This window comes from Pezoporus occidentalis, unplaced genomic scaffold (assembly GCF_034315485.1).
Source record: "Pezoporus occidentalis ecotype Australia unplaced genomic scaffold, CSIRO_AGI_Poc_V1 ctg311, whole genome shotgun sequence".
NCBI classification, from domain to species: Eukaryota; Metazoa; Chordata; class Aves; order Psittaciformes; family Psittacidae; genus Pezoporus; species Pezoporus occidentalis.
In genome coordinates this window covers 104,936-122,078 of record NW_026915063.1, presented here as the reverse complement: position 1 = coordinate 122,078, position 17,143 = coordinate 104,936, and the positions used below count along the sequence as shown (strand labels likewise).

At 38.6% G+C, this 17,143-nt stretch overlaps 1 long non-coding RNA gene across 1 annotated transcript; it reads left to right on the top strand.

Moving 5' to 3' along the window:
- Positions 1-11,548: 11,548 nt before the first annotated feature.
- On the top strand, positions 11,549-14,983 carry LOC134168487 (uncharacterized). The gene is made up of 3 exons (XR_009966572.1): positions 11,549-11,643; positions 12,884-13,262; positions 14,897-14,983. It is a non-coding gene; the product is annotated as an uncharacterized LOC134168487 (long non-coding RNA).
- Positions 14,984-17,143: the final 2,160 nt, after the last annotated feature.

Genomic DNA, 17,143 nt, shown 5'->3' with positions numbered 1-17,143 from the left:
TCTTAATGAGAGAACAAACTGCGATCTGCTGACAAAAGTGATACTGTCCTTGTGAGTACAGAACTCCCTTGAACGATGAACAGACTGTTGTCACAGAGGTCGCATCTGCAGAATGAACACCTACTGTGCCATTAATTTTATATAAACTAAATATAAGTGACATAGTTCTTCATCCTCAGCAAGGACTTGCCATTGGAAAGACATTACTAACGTACAAAGCTCTTGTTTACAACTGTTGTTAAAATGTCAGTTAGACAAATCAGTCAACCAGCCTCCTTTATCCTTCTTTGCCTTTTGCTGTTGCTGCTGACCTACTGATGAGAAAAGAGACAGTCATTCAGGGTAAACAAAGGAGGCTTTCTGATAGGTACAAACTTCCTCTTTTCTTTTGTTTTCTAATGACAATAGAGGGTCTTGTTTTGAATCTGTGTGTCAGCAGCTGCAGAGGTGCTGAGAAGTTTTGTTCGGCCCTCCCGATCAACAACTGAGATGTTTACTTATCTAAAATCCGGAGACTTTAGGCAGTGACATAACCTGCAGGGATACAGAGCTAAAAGGAGAAAGCAGTTTCTGGAAAATTATAATAAATGGATGAATTTATAATGCTTACATAGATAAGGAGAAATAAAGACCCGTAAAACATGTAGGACTGATGTGAAACTAATTAGAAATATTTTAATATAGTGAGGATTGCAGACCAAAGGAGAAGAGGCTTCTAGTGGGAGAAACACTGAATTTAAATGTAGGACCAGTTCCTGAGGTTTGATTTTTTTTTTATCCTTTCAAACTATAAAGAAGATCTGGTGTACCAGAGCTGAATCTTGTGTCAGAAGTTTGAGAATAGCATGTGATAGGGGCACCAGAGATTTTTCTCTCTCTGAAGAGCTTTCTTTTGACCTCAACTGAAAGTGGAAATCCTGTCTTAGTAGGAAGTTTGATCTTATTTTGGTGCAAGGAAAAAAAACAGTTGTGGTGGTTTATAAGAATTCTCTTTATTTACTTTAATGTTTTGATTACTCCTGTGCACATGCAACATTTAAAAATCATTCATGATTGTACTCAGTATTTGGCAGATTTTTTGTCTTGAAGGAAAACATTTTATTAATTTTTTTCATCTCTTTTAAAATGCACTGTTGTTCCTTAATATCAAGAGCTAGGAAGTTAAAGTGTAGAGGAAAGGGAACTAGAGTATTTATGGAAGCAAACAGATATATTGTCAGAAAATATCCCTAAGATAAAGTTAGAATTTCTAAGGATTCTGTTCTTCACTTTAAAATTCTCTGCCAATTCTATTACACTAGTTGGTATCAAATCTAAAATAACCTCTCCTTGGTAGTTTCAGTCATGCAACTCAAGAACAATGAACCCATCCCACTCCAAGAATTCCACAAATGTTCCATGTTCTTCAGTCTTGTTTTTCTGGTACCTGAGAATATTAAATCCTTCAATCACATATTAGTTCTTTTAAGAAAATAAATATAACATGTATTTAAAAGCATAAGAAAGAGGCTTGTTTATTATTTCCTTGTCATTAGTTATACACAGATGATTCTTACCCTATTTCTTTTTTTCTGCTTGCTTTTTGTATTTCTGGAATAAGCAAACTGATTTCTCAGACACTTAGAGGGCATCCCATTATTCTTATCCCTATGGCAACTCAAAAGCTTCCCCTTTTTTCTGCCCAGGTGTTAACCATTAAAGCCAAAATTCATTAGGCTTTCCCTTGCTCTTTTTCTTTCCTTTTTCCCTTCCCTTTTCACTCATGTCATCCCTTATTTTCACATTCAGAGGTTTTTATCACCTGTTCCTCTCAAAATTGTTAGTTCTGTAAGATGATGTTTGAAGATATTCTTTCTGCTCTCTGAGAGGCATCTTCACACTATCCTTCCCTCACAGGATGCTATTGCTTGATGACAGAGTAAGCGTTACAGAACTGCCAACATCATCTGTGGAGCCAGAGCTCCAGAATTTATCAGTGCTGGCCTCAGAAACTGTCTCTAAGGTGGAAATATCAGAATGTGCACATATTCTTTGTTTCCCCATGCTCATGGATCCCTTCTGTTGTGTTTAGGGTCACTAGTAGTTTTGCCAGAGAAGGAAGTGTATGTGGCAAAGTTTCAGTGGTTCCTTGGGCTGGGACTGAAGGCAGTAACACCATACCCTTGACTAATGGTCAGTTTGGCAGGGAGTTACCTCCACCCTCCGTAGAAGACTCTACTTTTTGGGTGGCATCTGCTCAGTTTAGGCATTTGTGGGTCTAAAGGGGACCAAAGATAAGACTATTTTTCCCTGATAAAAAAGACAACAGTTCCTTTGCTCATGGGAAAAAAAAAAAAAAAAAAAGAAATCTTTTGCCTGCAGAAGCTTCAAGCACATACTTTGAGAGAGAATTACTTTCCCACCCATGCTATGCTCTCCCTCCTATACTGCTAACAACATCACAGTTCTTGATGCATACAGCCCAAGGATATTTGCATGAATAACTCATAAAAAGCACAATCAGCCTCCTGAGAAAAGCAATGTGTATTTTCTAATGTAACCAAATAGCTTGACTTTTGAATGTTTTACGTTTGCAACTGAAGCCCTGTAAGCAATGCTAATTATTGCCAGTAGGCAAGGTATTTATGATCAGAGAATTTAAAATTTACAGGCTATTTCCTTATGGATAACTGACATAAAAAAGAACAGATATTTAAAGAGTGTATTATTCTAATGTGGTTATGTTCAAGGTAGGACACATACATACAATATGTGTCTCCTTTTTTTATTATTTTTTAAATATATAGCTCTAAGAATGTATAAAGCTATTTGGCATAGAAGATCAAAGATGCAGTAGCAAAGATCTGTCTAGCTTCCTGGATCTCCATTCTGGTCATCCAGAGACATAGGGTACTGCTTCAAAAGCCATTTTTCAGCCAACAGTTGAAGACAGGCACAAGCGCAGCAGCCTGCCCTCTTTTTCTGTCATCAGCAAAAGAAAAGAAAAGCCTTTTCTTTCAGTTCTCAAATATCAAGAAACAGGTGGCTTTCTATGTATATTATGACGACTTTCACTGGCATTAGTAATACTTCACAGGGCCAAAGCTGATGAAGATTTCTGCAGTTTTATGAAATAGCAATATAAATGCCACAAAGAACAGAATATGGATGGAGGTTTGATTACATCCCCCTCCCCAAAATACTCTCTCATTGAAGCACTGAATGAATCACAACTTTATCCAGATTCCAGGGATGCCACCTTACCCTCAGTGAACCATCTTGCAAACATGGACCATGACAACCCGAAATCTGATTCTATTGTACATTTTTACACATATTTGTGTCCAAAACAAAGGCAGCACAAGCTACCGCACACATTGTTGCTACTGATAATTCTATCTGCTGTGTGTTTCTGCATGAAACTAAAGGGAGATGCACCCTGTTTTAACAGAAAATGAAAACTTGACGCACTCTGTACCAGTCCTCCTTGAGGAGCACTGCTAGCCTGGCTGCATAAAAACCTCCTTGAGACTCATCTTCAGTGGTTGCTCCAGACTGGCAAAAGACAGAGCAGAGAAGGGTAATACAGACTTTCTTTTCCTCAAAGGTCTGCATGCTGCTGGGCAGCCTGTGATACTGGCATCACAGTTGATGTCTTTAGAGATCCCCTGGTCAGGTATTAAAAGTGTTCATCTGATAGAGCTTCTGAACTTAGTGGTAAATGTGTGAGCCCTCGAGGAAGATATCAAGAGGGTAATGGATGTGGCAGCCAGTCATATTTTAGTCTTGCATGGCCTGTGTTTATGCTTCATATCTTTTGTGTTACAAGTGTTGCCAGAGGTGGTAAAAAAAAAGTAATCAAGATAATCCCTCTAAGAGACTGGGAGAAGACAAATTGCAAAGCTGATTTTCAGAATGGTTTGGGAGATCTTTCAAAATCTATTTTGAATGCGCAGGAAAAAACATGCTATTCAACAGCAGCAGGATTAATGAATCCTACATCCCCTCAGTCTTGCATTATAGCCCTTCTGTGCCATGCCTGCAGCCCAGTAAATGTGATGTTTCAGCATTACTAGTAGCATTATTTTTGTATTGCACGGTGTCAAGACTTTTCTGGCTATGTCTAGCCTAAGCTATTATAGCATGCCTAGCCATGACAGCAGCTGTCTTGCAAGCAGGTAAGCACAGCCTCAGTTTGATGTTGTTTCTCTTCAGATTATGGTCACAGCAGGTTGTTATGTTCTGTTGACTGAACTACCCATGACTGTGCAGTAAAATGTGGTGTGGCAGACTGTTGAGACAGGATTGTGCTCAAGGTCCCAGCACAGGTCACAGCAGTTGATCAGGGGTTGCTAAGGCACGTGGGCTTGCATTGGCTGGGTAAAGACAGTTTTAGAGACAACAAAGAAAACAGAAAAACAATTACTGGGAACCAGTGTGGGGGAAAACGAACATGTAGGTAAGACCTTGCTCAGAAAACCTATAAAGATTAACTCAGTAGGCCCAAGGCCAAGAAGGAAGATGTTATCAGCATCAATGTCTTTATCCTCTCAACAAAAAGTAGGAAACCCCCATCATTACTATCACACCCCTCCCAGCAAAACCCCAGGACACTGACCCTAGGACCTGTACCAATCCCCAACAGGAATGAAACAGTGAACCATGGGACTTAGGGAAGCATTTGAAGGGCAAGCATAACAGCAAAGGGATATGGTAAATGCTAGGAAGGGTTTCTATATCAGATCTAACTGCATTGAGGCTTTTCAGTATTCAATCACATCATTTTGATGGGCATAAGCATACTTCAGGTATCACACTATCATGATAAATTACATATTCTGCAGATACACATCCCAAACTCAAGACATTTTCTCAGACATTTTGTTTTTCTTTTTGTAATTAATGAAATTAAGTGTTTTAATGATGATTTGTCTAAGTACACTGAAGTAAGATGTAGATAACAAACTATGAACCAATCCCATAATTATATAATAGGCTCCTAAATTAAGACAATATACTCCTGTTCTTTCCACTGAAATTTGACTTGCCCTCCATTTGTTAAAAAAAAATAGATTTCCCAAAGCTTCTTAACTTTTATCAAAATGTTCTGCAATGTGTTCATTTTAAGCAAAACTATCTGCTCTTTGAGACCAAAACATATTCTCATTCGAGCAAAATTATGAGTTATCTCTATTTCAGATCACATGAGATCTAAATTGTAAGTAAAAGACAGCTCATCTTCATTTACCCCTTTCTGACTGCAGGTATAATATAAACATTATTTAGTGCATTGTTATGGATCATTCATGGACAATGGTTAATGACAACCTTAAACTCAAGATGAACATTTTCTTGTCTCATCAGTTGAGCAACAAGAACTGACAAAACCAACATTAAATGTATAATTAATAAAAAGGCATCCTCATCATTGTTCTGGTGATTATTAACAGAAGATCATATCCTACAAGAACTGGAAATGGTGTAGGCTAGATAGTGGATCACACTTGATCACCAGATGACAGAGGCAATACAAATACCTGAAAAGGGCTGGTTCCATTCCTATCTATAGTTATGTTCCCTCAAACATATGGACCATAAACACTTAGCTCTCCTTTAAATCCCAGATGGGTGTGCATCTCTTTCATACTATGAAACAACATGAATCTATCAAGGGAATGTCTGAATGGTCCCCAAATCTGAAGAACAAATTGGCCACATTTTTCTTTATCCTTTCACCTCAATATTATTGCATTTTTATAAGAAGGTACGCATTTTCTCTTCCTCAGCAGTGACCATTCTTATTTCTTTATCATTAAGATCTCTTACTCTCTGTTATTTTACTTGTTAAGCTTGGAAATGCTGATACTGAAGAAAATTAATGATGTATCAAATTCATCATGTCCTAGAGGCTGTATTTATGTATACTTCATGTGTTAGTATTGATTAACTTTGTTTTCATGTTGTCTAAATGGAGATATAGCTGTATGAAATAAATACCCTTGGTAAAGCTTGGCATAGTGTGGATACATATTATGTTAATGTCCATTGCTCTAATTAATGACTGTTAAGACATCATTTTGGTTATATTACAGAAAATAAAATTAAATACAGAAAAAGAGAAGAGATTTTACACCAGTTTAGCTATTTCATGCTATATGCCGGTAGCAAGTTGAGATATTTTAACATGAATTTTAATATCATATTTTACAGTGACAACACAAATTTGACATACAGTAACACCTAAAATATTTTCCAAAAATTGCCCCTGTAAAATTTTATTATCATATAATCACGCAAGTTGTGGAAAAAAAGTAGCTCATTACAGAGTAGCTTATCGGATTCTGGTGTTGTCAAGGATACCAGTATTTACAGTAAATGCCTTCATAAGCAAGCCCTGATTTTTCTGTAACACGAAATAATCACAGTCAGAGCTACATGTTTCTACAATAAAATAAATGTCTCTTTAAGCCCCATAAGCTTTTGAAATCATACCATCTACACAAGAATACAAGTAATTTTGAGATCTACCTTGCTTTCATAGTGCTCTGAATTCTACCTAACAGCTGAAAGAGAACATTATTTCATGAATAAAAATTGATGTCTGAGCCTGTGCATGCATATCTGCTACTAACAAACGTTAAGGCTTCCATTCATCATTAAAACAGTGGTACTATTCACCAGTATTCTGTTTTCTGCATCCTCACATCTTATTTGCTAGAAGTCTTCCTACCCAAATTCACCGATGTCCAACTATCAGCAAAACTTCTTCTGAACTATTAAATATTAGGAATTCTGTCCTGGGTTCAGCAGTAGCAGTCATGTTTCTCCTTCGTGGCAGCTGGTGCAGTGCTGTGTTTTGACTTCCAGGCTGGGAACAGTGTTGGTGAAGCCAAAGTTTTCGGTTGTTGCTAAGTGATGTTTACCCTGACCAAGGACTTTGTGAGGCTCATGCTCTGCCAGGGAGGAGGGGAAGCCGGGAGGAAGCAGAGACGGGGCGCCTGACCCAGGCTAGCCAGGGAGGTATTCCATACCACAGCACGTCATGGCCAGGGTGGGGGGTAACTGGGAGTTACCCAGAAGGACACGGGCTTCCCGGTGGGACTCGTTTCTTGGCCGGTGGTATTGTATTCTCTTCCCTTGTTATTTTCCCTTATCATTGTTGTCATTGGTGGTAGCGGTGGTGATTTGTGTTGTACATTGGTTGCTGGACTGTTCTTGTCTCAACCCGTAGGAGTTGCCCTCTTTCGATCTTCCTCCCCGTTCCTCTGGGAGCAGAGAAGGGGAAAGCTCCGGTGGGTGGGGGGGGTGGGGGTGAGGGGGGCCTCGATTGTTATCAGCCCGGCACCACTCACTGGGAGTGAGTGAACGAGTTGCCTGACTGGGTTTAAACCACGACAAATTCCCACGTTCATATCTAGAGAATTGACAGTAATTCTGACTGTAGCTACGACCATTCAAAATGAATCCAGTGCAGCTTAACTAAAAGACAACAAAAACCTGTAAAAGAGCAAAGTCGTAAAGCAGCACAAGAATCCAAGGGGAAGTTCCCCTTAAATCTCATACCTGACTTATAGTAAGCTGAAGGACAAACCAATTCTGAAAGATGAGCACTGCTGACGTTGTGGTTACATTCACTTCTTTAACAAAAAAAAAAGTTTTACATGCTTTTTCTACAGTCAGATACTCCTTTTCATCTCTTCTATGCATTGCATCTGCACTTGAGTTAACACAGCTGTGTGCTTAGCAATGCAAAGAACTAATATAACTGAAAAATAACCTAGAAAATTGAATGGTGAATGCGATTGTCTTTAATAAGAATCACGGAACAGCACAGGTGGGAAAGGAACTGGAAAGATAACCTGGTCCAACTTTTTGAGGGAAAGGGAGGGAGACTAGGTGAAATTTCCTAGCACCCTGTACAAATGCATCTTGAAAACGTGCAGCAATGGGGACTCTACCACATCCCTGGGGAGGCTGTTCTGATGAATGCTTGTTCTTACTGTAAAAAATTTCTTTCTTATGTTGAGATGAATCCCTTCCCAGTGCAACTTGCCCCTTGTCTACTATGTGTGATTCCTTGTGAAGAAAAATTCTCCATCCTCTTTGTAGCTGCCCAATATATGCTAGAATATCATGATGGGTACCCTCGACTGGGGTAAGGACTACTGAGCAACATCTAAAACATCAGTATGTTGTTAGTGTTATTCTCAGACTAAAGCCAAAACACCAGCTACTAGGAAGAAAATTAACTCTATCTCAGCTGGAACCAGGGTAAGGGAGAAAAGACCTAACTCATTGAGTCTTCCTTCACAAGACAGGTTCTCCATCTCTTTCATCATCTTTGTGGCCCTTCTTTGGACCATTTCCAGTCTATAAAAGCAGAAAGTGAGAACAAATGAGAGACTTGAGAACACTGCAGAGAGAAACATCCATCCACTTTCAGTGGAAGCACAAACTTATAGTCAATTAATGTGACCTTGACTGTTATAAGAACATATTCAGGAGATATTTGGAGGAAATGAAAATTGAAAAGGAAAAAAAAATAAAAAAGAAAAGGAAATGGAAACCAGGAAGAGAAAGGAAAAGAAAAAGAGAAAGAGAAAGGAACATGTTCGTAACCTATAAAGTTACTTTTTAGAAGTCTACCTAAAGCTACTGACAGTGAAGCATATCACAGAAGTAGTAGCAATATTTCTGCAACATGAACTTAATCTGTTGTGGTAACTCTGTTCTTCCTTGTTTAGAGTCCAGACTAACTGGCTTGTTTGTAAATTGTCCAGTTTTCCTACTTTCTAAAAGAAACTGATTACAGGACATGTGAATGTCAATTTCCCTCAGACAAGAGTGGAATAAGTCTCTTCTTGACTAAGTTGACTGAGTAGGGAAGGAATCTGCTCTAAAAATTACATAATGTTAGAGGACCTTCATCACTCTTTTTAATTGTATCACAGCCTGAGAATGTAATTTTACTCCAATGTTTAGACAATGTGCTTACAAACTAATGACCTTTCTTCATCGATGCATAAATCGGAACATAATTTGTGTTAGCCTTATACAAAAAAAAATTAAAGAGAAAAGCAGTTTAAACTATATTTTTTGTACTCTCAACTTAATGGTTTTCTTAACAAAATGCTATGACTTTTGTTTGGTTTTGTTTTTTTTTTTATAAAATCAAACACGGTCAAAAAAAAACCCTATACTTATCTGTTCTTTCTCTACACAAAGATGTAGAAATCTTCCTTGCCTGAGAAGCATAAAATATTCATATCTCCCTTCATAGATTTTTGAGAAGTGAAATGAAAAGACAGATAAATCATAATTTGAGGGACAAAGTCTTTGAAGCTTGACCCCACAAATGCTCATCTACACAACCTAACGCATAATTTCATAACCCAATTAGCAATTATGGCAGAGCTTCGCTAGGGACATTCTTAGTGCCATTCTTAGAGGCATTCAGGCTTTTAAATCCTGAAAGAGAACCACCTCTATGACATTGCAACAAATAGAAATCCTTCTACGACAGCTTATTATGTATGGCACACAACAAATTCTATAAGAATCTTTGGAGTCAGGATATGGAAGTCCTCCAGCAGCCACTGAACTAGGTTTTGATTTCAATGATGCTGTAGTAATTTGTACCAGCTGAATGTCTAGCTCATTGTCTTTTGTAATTTAATTGCGCCTGCAATTTCAATTAATTCAGTCTAAAAGAGTTTCCTCAATATGCCTTTCTGCAATTCATCTGCTAATCAGCATTAATGCAATGTTACCACTTTGACCACTGGATTTCTAGGCGTCTTGTGTAGTTCTAGTAATGTCATGTTTGAATATTCATCCCAGATGTTTCAACAAACTTTCTTTAGAGGAAGAACTTCAAAACACTGAACAAGTACAACTAATCACTTTTTTTGGAAATCTATTAATGAACATAGACATGTCTCACATAAGTTCAGTGGTGATCCTTATCCTACCTTTTGTGACATAGAGCAATCCAATACCTTGCATATTTGTTACATTTTTTAAACGCAAATAATAGTATGAATATTTTCTAATATTATTAATATCCTTCCTTTCATCACAGCCATCAGGTAAAAAGAGATGGTATAGAACTGTAGGTTTCTTCATCTGATAAAAATACAAACCAGAAATGTCAGATTGAAATTCTGTTATACAGTTGCACAGTTGTACATAATACTAGAGTTGCATTAGAAGCAAGAGAACAGAGAAGGTTTAATACATGCAGCCGTATCAGCTGCTGTTCAGGCTGATTTCCTGATACGTTCCCTAATTTTGTTCGTACACACCTCAATTCTTGTGCTTCTTTCAATCTAGAGGTAAATTCTTCTATTTGCACTGATGTAAATCCAGCCTAACGGCACCAGCTTCAATTAATTCCTTGTAGTTTAGGCAAGAGATCCATAAAATGGTACTAGTCGTTTGTATTTATAAAAATGGTTAATAACACCTTTCTTTTGTTTGTGTGTATGTGTAATCATTTTACCTTTAAAAAGTGACGGAGAAGTGTAGTGATCCTAAGTTTAAAGTGGCATGTGCACAAGAGCTGAACTAGACAAGCTGAAAAATAACATGTAATAGTAGATTTTTCTGAATAAAGAATATGAAACATTAAATAACATAATTAATGTCAGAACATTCACCATTTTCAGTCCATTAGAGACAAGAGAAAGAAACATAAATTAAATGCTCTATATATCAAACAGCCCAGAACAAGGGAGGATGTCTGTGTTTTTGCAGTGGGCTGAAGCTGAAACTGTGGAAATAAAATATCTTAAAATGTGCAAGAAAGAAGGCGACACTGAGGAAGAATTAAATTCTGGATCCTCATCCAGCACAGATGTCAAAACTCATCAAATACAAAGAAGTTTTGTTCCTAAAATCTGTCTCTAGTAAGAAAACACAGCAGAGGTGCAGGATGATAAAAAAGATTTTAACTCTACATAAAAATTTTGGAAGCCATTTAAAACAAAAATCTGAAAGTTTAGCTCATGTTGTTCACTGCATTATACAGCTGTTCCTAGCTACTTGCTTCTTGATTTAAGTGATTGCCTATAGGAACTGTATCTTCAATCAGCAGGACCTCAGAAAATTTAAGACGTCTACCGCGTTTTGTCACTACCCGTCTCACATACAAGACTGGGTAAATATAAGCTTTAATCATGGAATTAATATTTTAAGTACACTGTTTCTTAGGCTACTACTGTGAATTGTATGGAACAGTGGAAATAAGGCAATCAGAAAGGCTTCAGATGATCAAAAGGCTTCCTGAGGCCTAAAGCCTTTTGAGTTAGCGTGTAGTGCACAAAATTCTGATCTGCAGGGCAGGGGAGGTGCTCATGATCTCCAGTGTTGTGTAATCCTAAATTGTCATCTTAGGATAGTTTGTTTCTAAGAATCTTTGCCTGGTGCAGGATGATTTCATTTGTTAGCCTTTTATTTGTCTCTTTGGGTTCATAAGGTGAGTGTCAGGGCCCTAAAGTGCAGGCTCTGCAGGCTCATCCGTCTGTGCTACAGCCCAGTTGTGATGGCTGGGGCTAGACAGCTGAGGCTTAAGAGAGCCGAGAGAAGTTTCACTGGGGCCACTTCCCTTTGCTCAGGATCTGTGTTCAGGCTTCAGAGCTTGATTCTGCCTTTAGCTTGTTGTAGGTATGCGTGTGCCAAGGAGCCTACCTCACTGATCTTGACACTGAGGTGATGATTTGACCTCCTGGCTCAGCTCTGAACCTGACTTGTCACTGTGGGTTTGACTGGTGATCACTGAACACTTGGCTGAACCTTGCTGTTCTCAGGAGAGATGATCTGTTCAGCTTCCTCAGGTGCTACGGAACTGCTTCTCTTTGATGAGGACAGTTGCTCTGCTTCCCTTATGCTCTCCATAGGCTCCCAGCAGCTGTGGATGCTTCATGGATATTTCATAATTTTATGTGACAGAAGAGTATGATTTATTCTGTAAACCTTAAGCATGAGAGACTGGAGTGCTTTCTGGAAGTGGTGCTGGTCAAAACCATTTCCTTACCCCCTACATCACCTTCCAAGGATGTTGTATATAGTATCTATCCTGCAGTCCAAGCACTTGCTAACCCACACTGCTGAGCTAGGTGTACATCAGCTATCTTGGTCACTGCTCCAGCCCAGTGAGACAGAGCTCAGACAGGGCAAGACTCTCTATAATTCCTAAATAACTTGCTCTTGTTCTCTGTATTGCACTGTGGGTATAACCAGCTGAATGAAAACTGGATCACTGTCTTACATGACAAAATCCCATTTGCAGTAGCTGACTCCTTGCTCAAGCAGGAGTCAACACTCAGGCGCTGAAAAAAGAGATGGAAAACATTTAGGCTTGAAAGAAAGCTCAGACTCAAGACAAGAAAACTATAAAGTATTAAGACATATTATCCACAGAAATTTGGGGGTTTTCTTAACTTGGAAATGCCATGCTGTGTACTGCCCATGATCCAACTGGTTATACTAGGTGATGATAATGATTTTAGTTTTTCAGCATAGGAGTTTTTTTAATTTGCTGAAAGATATGTCAAGTCTGTGTGGTTCTATGACCCATGTCATTAAGCACCAGTTCTTCCTATTTGTACTGTAAATTATCATGAGCAGAGACGGTGCTCATGCTGTGTTGCTTTACAGGCCAGCTGGTTCTTAAATGTGGCTCCCCTGTGCCACAACTGCTAGAAAACAAAAATATTTTTTATTTATTTTTAACTGGTTTTATTCCCACAGTAATACAGGGGAAAAATAAAATAAAAGTAAGTTATAAGAAGACAAAACACTGTTTTAAAAAATGGCAATATAGAAACAGTACTGAAAACTGAAGGACAAGGGCTCACTTCTGTCCTTCTCTTAACCCTCTTTTTTTTGTGTTTCCCTCTTTCAGCTACATCGCCCACTACTCTCCCCCAAAGTTATCAAGATCCCATTTCTGCAAGTGAACTGAGGCTGAAGCACACCTTTTCCTGCACAGAGCATCATGGTGTCTACCTGCATGGACACCTACATCAGCAGAGGTAGGACAGGACCAGCCAGATGGAAGGCAGACAAGTCATCCAAGTGACAGTGGGAGAACTTCTGGTGGATGGTCCCCCTTCCTGACACAACCCTCTACTGCATTCTGCCAGGAAAGTACTACATAAATATATGCCACTGCCTCAACCTGCAGGTCTTCTGGAAGTTAAAAGGAGTTTTATTATCGGTTTAAATGGGCAAAGATTTAAGACAGTGCTGAGAACTCTGACAGTCCCACCACTCTTTTATATGTAAATCCTGCTAAGTCTCTTTTCAGACTCTTGCAGACAGCTCAATGCCTCTATTTAAAATGTTTCCCTTTGGAGGGAGGCAATTTTTATACTTCCTCAGTGTAGAAGGGAGACGAGGATAGCTTGACATTTATTCTGAAACTACTGCTGCTGACTGCTGCCCAGGATCAAATACAACAAGTGAATAATCAATGTCCTGGATTGTGCCGAACTTTTACTGTACTCATAACACTTTTTTCAAAAATGACCAGTGCAGCAGATTCAGATTATTTTACTCATATGAGTATGCAAGGGATATCTCATTGGGAAATGCAAACGAAGTATTATTCACTACAGTTAACAATTAACAACCTTTTGATGATGGCTGTGGTGAATCATAGAACAGTTAGGGTTGGAAACGACCTTAAAATCATTTAGTTCCAATCCCCCTGCCATAGGCAGGGACACCTCACACTATACCATGTCACCCAAGGTTCTGCCCAACCTGGCCTTGAACACCGCCAGGGATAGAGCATTCACAACTTCCCTGGGCAACCCATTCCAGTGCCTCACCACCCTCACAGTAAAGAATTTCTTCCTTATCCAATCAAAACTTCCCCTGTTTAAGTTTTAACCTGTTACCCCTTGTCCTCTCACTACAGTCCCTAACGAAGAGTCCCTCCCCAGCATCCCTATACCCCCCCTTCAGATACTGGAAGGTCTTCACACAACCTTCTCTTCTCCATGTTGAACAGCTTCAACTTTCTCAGCCTTTCTCAGCCTCATTAAGATGAAACATCTTAATGCTTTACAAACCTGCCACAGACACACCTCTTATATTCCCTCCCTAGCCAGCTTTATCTTCTCCTATTAGCCTTTTAAATGGTAAGCTCTTTAATATGGGGACTTCATATTACTTTGTATGTCTCCATTTTTCTTGTGCCGTAGACACAGTTCTGGCAATTTGTCGGTATACATATAGTAATAAAATGAGGTTGTATTTATACAGTATGGATCTTTTCTAAATTACTGTAACACAGTCATTATCAAGATCCAGCTAAGCCAGAAGGTCCAGAATTTTGATCTTTTCTGGCCAATCTAGTAGTTTTCCACACTCACTTAAAAAATTCTTCCTACTGCAAAGGCAAAAATGATGTAGTATATAAATATATTTATAGTCAAAATCCATAAAGCCATTAACCCACAGGAATGTTTTAGCTGCTAGATAATTTTTGGCCTCAATTGATACATTAAAAATTGCTGATGCAGATGTAGTCTGGGGAGACATCCTATTATCCTAGATGATATTTTATTGTTACAATGAAAGTTTTAGCCTTGGATCTACACTTCTCTGTTATCTAGAGGAAGTGAGGTGAAGATTAGATTTGAAATCAGCCTTCATGTCTTGGTATTTTTTGTATTTAGAGGTATAACTCCTCTCCAGAAATCTATACCAAAATGTCTCCCAAGGCTGAAGTTTCTGTAGTATGAACAAGAAATTTGCTTTTGCAAATTCCAGCAATTAGTTCCTAAAAATTTTTACTAGACATTATGTTTGTGAGATGATACAGGAAAGAATTTTTAATGATAGTAAAACAAAATGTAAGTAAGTTTAAGGTTTCACCAAAGCTACCTATTGATATGATTTCTTGCAGGTGATGACAATTTGCTTTGAAATCCTTATAAACAGACTGAGCTCAGGAGCTGCAGCTGAATGCAGTATGAAATTAATCAGGTCATCTTGCTCTGAAATAAATCTCCTCATGCTAAGGAATTCTCAAGGATGGATGGGTGGACTATTTCTGCTGGTGCTATACTAAGAAGGTAATACACACAGGAGGGATCAAGGAAAATGAAATCTTGGCCAGTTGTGCAGTTCTTATTGTCTCCTCCACACCATCTAATGGTAATAACAATTCCTGATTCATCTCCCCCTCATTTCCCTATAACCTGCACTGAAGCACTGAAAGAAAATAGCTTCAGGGAGACAACAGAGAAACATAGAAAGGCAGACACTACTTGTTCAGGATCAGGTCCAGACCCTGACATATATTGTCAGTGCCTGACAACAATCATAGTCCAGGAAACACATTCAGAAAATAATTAGTATTAGTGTTTCTTATACTGCTTTCCTCTGTTAGACAAGTTGCAGAAAGTTATGCACAAGTACTTTATTTCATCGTTTCCATAGTGGTTTTAGATTTATATATCAAAGTTCTTCCACTGGCATATTTCTGAATAGGTTCTGCTGCTTTCTTAGAAATAAATGCATTTATCAAATAAAGAGAATTACAGTTCCTTGACCTGGTTTATTTCTTAACCCATGGACTCAAAACCTTGAATGACCATGTCTTGTCAGCCCATCCCAAAAAAAGAAAGTAGTAATTTTCTTCTGAACCTAGAGTTCCTCCCTGTAAACAAACCACTCAAGCACAACACAGTCCTGCAAAGGAAGGAGGAAACAAGCAAGCATCCAGACGTTATTTTTCCTGAGTTAAAGAAGATACTAAATTTGTCTGTAAACTAAATTCTAGGGGTTTACTAGCCTAGAATTCCTGCTCAAAGCACCTTTCATATGAAAGGGATGTGTTACTTACCAGAAAAGGGTTTTTACTAAGGAAGAGTAAATGATACTGTTATTGTGTAAAGACTGAGTGAATTATAGTATTCAGAAAAGCTTCCTATCCTTTGAGTTTCCAATTATAATTCTTACACTTACACACAAAGTGGAAGCTTTTATTTCTTGTTATTTTCTTCAGGCACTACTCCACCACCAGTACAGCTAAACAATCTTTCCTCCACAAAGCCATCTACTGAACTCCAGGTAGTTACCTGCCTAGAGGCAACACGAAGTTCAGTAGCAGAAATCCTTCTGGTACCTCTCCAAGCCAATGCAGACTGAAAATGTTCATTCACCCCAGCAATTTCAGATAATGGCTTTTCTATTTTATGAAGAAAATAGCTTTAAGCATTTCCAAAATTAATTTGGATGAGTCTGCCTTTCCCTGTCACCTGCAGGGCAAAAAAAAAAAAAACAAGGACTAATACATGGTATCCTGCAGATGGAGAATCAAAATGTTTCTCCATGATTTGCGCATCCAAAGCTGATGCTCAAAAACTGCCTTCTGAGATCCTTTTGGTCATCTATCACACAAAAGCAAACTCTTTTCTTAGCACTGCTGAGTCAAGTTCAGGGCTCCAAAACAGAGCACTTATTTCTTAGGACATTCTCTGCTTTACTCTGGGTGGCATTTCCCACCCTGGGCTCCCCACATTGTAGCATTTACACTGGATGGTTTTAAATCTGTCTGAAATATCCAGCTTTGGGAATTTTCAGCTAAGCTGGAAAGACATGAAAGTACTTCTAGTGAGCTTAACCTAGAGAGAAGAAAATGCTCAGAAATGAGATTGTGAGAAATCACACAATTCTTTCTTCCACAGTTCAGAAACGGAATGCACTTATAGAACAGAAACTAAACAATGAACTGTCAAGGTGAATAATGGTGTAAATAGGGACAGGAGATACCACAGAGTCATCTAGTTTCCTGAGGACCCTGTCTTTTCTACATAGAGGAATAGAGTCAGTTGAATATGAAAAGACATATTAAGGGCACTGTGATATAATCTCCCATAGCCTTCCCTGCCTTAGGGTACAGACACCGCCCCACACTTCCTATGGGCTGCATTACAGTGCATCATTTACTGCTACAAGGCCATGCTACAGGGCAAACTTGCATAATTACAACAGCTAGTATTTGTCCTGATATGTCTTTTTCTCAGGCTATCGATTTCACCATAGTCAGGGAACATCAGATGATATACGATACTCCAAACTAATTTAATCTTACTTCACGTTTTGTGACTGTCAATGTCCTTGTTTCCAGCATGCTTGAGTTGAAACT